Source organism: Coregonus lavaretus, assembly GCF_964263955.1.
Source record: "Coregonus lavaretus genome assembly, contig: HAP1_SCAFFOLD_466, whole genome shotgun sequence".
Lineage (NCBI taxonomy): Eukaryota > Metazoa > Chordata > Actinopteri > Salmoniformes > Salmonidae > Coregonus > Coregonus lavaretus.
In genome coordinates this window covers 380,076-383,462 of record NW_028157102.1, presented here as the reverse complement: position 1 = coordinate 383,462, position 3,387 = coordinate 380,076, and positions in this window count along the sequence as shown.

Here is a 3,387-nt window from a genome sequence, read left to right as displayed (position 1 = left end):
AGTGTACGGAAGTCCTTTATAATATATGTTTTACACAGTGTACGGAAGTCCTTTATAATATATGTTTTACACAGTGTACGGAAGTCCTTTATAATATATGTTTTACACAGTGTACAGAAGTCCTTTATAATATATGTTTTACACAGTGTACGGAAGTCCTTTATAATAGATGTTTTACACAGTGTACAGAAGTCCTTTATAATAGATGTTTTACACAGTGTACGGAAGTCCTTTATAATAGATGTTTTACACAGTGTACGGAAGTCCTTTATAATAGATGTTTTACACAGTGTACGGAAGTCCTTTATACTGACTGTGCGTTTCAGTTGTCGTTTCATAATAATGTAGGTACTGTGGCCTGAGCACCAGGCTAAAAAGAACCGAAGGGGTTTTGGCAGTGGAGCGTATCCATGTGCCAACAGCACATGATACAAAAGGGGATTTTTATTTTTTTAAATTGGTCAATAAAAGCATTGATGATGAGTGAGGCTGTAGTTCTTCATAATGATCTATACAGCTGTGATCTGAGAACACACTTCCTCATTCATCATCAGCATGTATCTGACAGGGGGTTGGTTACAAAGGGGCTTCTCTGACGTCAAACTGACGCATATAGAAAACAGCTAAGGATAGCTTAGTGTGTGTGTGTGTGTGTGTGTGTCTCTGTGTGTGTGTGTGTGTGTGTGTCTCTGTGTGTGTGTGTGTGTGTGTGTCTCTGTGTGTGTGTGTGTGTGTGTGTGTGTCTGTGTGTGTGTGTGTGTGTGTGTGTGTGTGTCTGTGTGTGTGTGTGTGTGTCTCTGTGTGTGTGTGTGTCTGTGTGTGTGTGTGTGCTGATACCCACATATTCAGCAGATTGCAGATTCATTTTATTGTCGTAGGAGTAGAATGCATAATGATCTCTCTCTCTCTCTCTCTCCTCCCCCTCCCTCCAGACTCCTTGGCAGGGATGTGTTGTTAGCTGATCTGTCTCTCTGTGGAGATAATGACAATAGTAAAGCTGTCTCCTTGATGGTGATAAAAACATTATCATGGGAAGAAGCAGAGCAGGGAGTCTTTAAGATTGACCCTAGATTGGTCCTAGACTGAGTGATAGAGAGATCACACATGTCCGTACACACGGATGCACACACAGGCACACACACTCACACATGCAGGCACACACAGAGCCGGGGGTCTTGATGACTAACCAGAGCAGAGACTGAGTGATAGAGTGATCAGACCTTTAATGAAACAGACAGGAGCTAGGTGCTGGGAGCCCTGCACATAGAGATCCTATTCAATTACTAGAGGGGCTATGTCATGAACCCTCAAAGTTCCAGAATGGGGTGAAAAAGGCAGCCATCTTGGTCAGGGAGAAATCCACACCTATCTTATTGGAATGAACGGCAGTTGAGGCAGAATCCATATCATACTTATTATACTCCCTCCACTCTCCCTCCGTTCTCCCTCCACTCTCACTTCGTTCTCCTCCACTATCCCTCCGTTCTCCCTCCACTCTCCCTCCACTCTCACTCCATTCTCCCTCCACTCTCACTCCGTTCTCCCTCAACTCTTCCTCCACTCTCCCTCCGTTCTCCTCCATTCTCCCTCTGTTCTCCCTCCACTCTCCCTCCGTTCTCCCTCCACTCTCCCTCCGTTCCCCCTCCATTCTCCCTCCGTTCTCCCTCCGTACTCCCTTCACTCTCCTTCCGTTCCCCCTCCACTCTCCCTCCGTTCTCCCTCCGTTCTCCCTCCACTCTCCCTCCACTCTCCCTCCGTTCCCCCTCCACTCTCCCTCCATTCTCCCTCCACTCTCCCTCCGTTCTCCCTCCGTTCTCCCTCCTCTCTTCCTCCACTCTCTCTCTGTTCTCCTCTGTTCTCCCTCCACTCTCCCTCCGTTCTCCCTCCGTTCTCCCTCCACTCTCCCTCCGTTCTCCCTCCACTCTCCATCCGTTCTCCTTCCACTCTCCCTCCGTTCTCCCTCCGTTCTCCCTCAGTTCTCCCTCCATTCTCCCTCCATTCTCCCTCCGTTCTCCCTCCACTCTCCCTCCGTTCTCCCTCCGTTCTCCCTCCACTCTCCCTCCGTTCTCCCTCCACTCTCCCTCCGTTCTCCTTCCACTCTCCCTCTGTTCTCCCGCCGTTCTCCCTCCACTCTCCCTCCACTCTCCCTCCGTTCTCCCTCCGTTCTCCCGCCGTTCTCCCTCCACTCTCCCTCCACTCTCCCTCCGTTATCCCTCCGTTCTCCCGCCGTTATCCCTCCACTCTCCCTCTGTTCTCCCTTCACTCTCCCTCAGTTTTCCCTCCACTCTCCCTCCGTTCTCCCTCCGTTCTCCTTCCACTCTCCGTTCTCCCGCCTTACCCCCTCCACTCTGCCTCCACTCTCCCTTTGTTCTCCCTTTGTTCTCCCTCCGTTCTCCCTCCACTCTCCCTCCGTTCTCCCTCCGTTCTCCTTCCACTCTCCCTCTGTTCTCCCTCCGTTCTCCCTCCTTTCTCCCTCCGTTCTCCCTCGGTTCTCCCTCCGTTCTCCCTCCACTCTCCCTCCGTTCTCCCTCCTCTCTTCCTCCGTTCTCCCTCCACTCTCCCTCTGTTCTCCCTCCGTTCTCTCTCCACTCTCCCTCCATTCTCCCTCCACTCTCCCTCCGTTCTCCCTCCTCTCTCCCTCTTCTCTCCCTCCTCTCTTCCTCCATTCTCCCTCCGTTCTCCCTCCACTCTCCCTCTGTTCTCCCTCCTCTCTCTCTCTTCTCTCCCTCCTCTCTTCCTCCATCCTCCCTCCATTCTCCCTCCACTCTCCCTCCGTTCTCCCTCCACTCTCCCTCCGTTCTCCCTCCTCTCTCCCTCCACTCTCCCTCCCTCTCCCTCCAATCTCCCTCCTCTCTCCCTCCACTCTCCCTCCGTTCTCCCTCCACTCTCCCTCTGTTCTCCCTCCACTCTCCCTCCACACTCCCTCCCTTCTCCCTCTAGTTCACCCTCCACTCTCCCTCCGTTCTGCCTCAACTCTCCCTCCATTCTCCCTCCACTCTCCCTCCTCTCTCCCTCTTCTCTTCCTCCGTTCTCCCTCCACTCTCCCTCCTCTCTCCCTCCTCTCTTCCTCCGTTCTCTCTCCGTTCTCCCTCCGTTCTCCCTCCACTCTCCCTCCGTTCTCCCTCCACTGTCCCTCCGTTCTTCCTCTGTTCTCCCTCCACTCTCCCTCCGTTCACCCTCCACTGTCCCTCCGTTCTTCCTCTGTTCTCCCTCCGTTCTCCCTCCACTCTCCCTCCGTTCTCCCTCCGTTCTCCCTCCACTCTCCCTCCCTTCTCCTCCACTCTCCCTCCCTTCTCCCTCTAGTTCACCCTCCACTCTCCCTCCGTTCTCCCTCCACTCTCCCTCTGTTCTCCCTCCGTTCTGCCTCCACTCTCCCTCCCTTCTCCC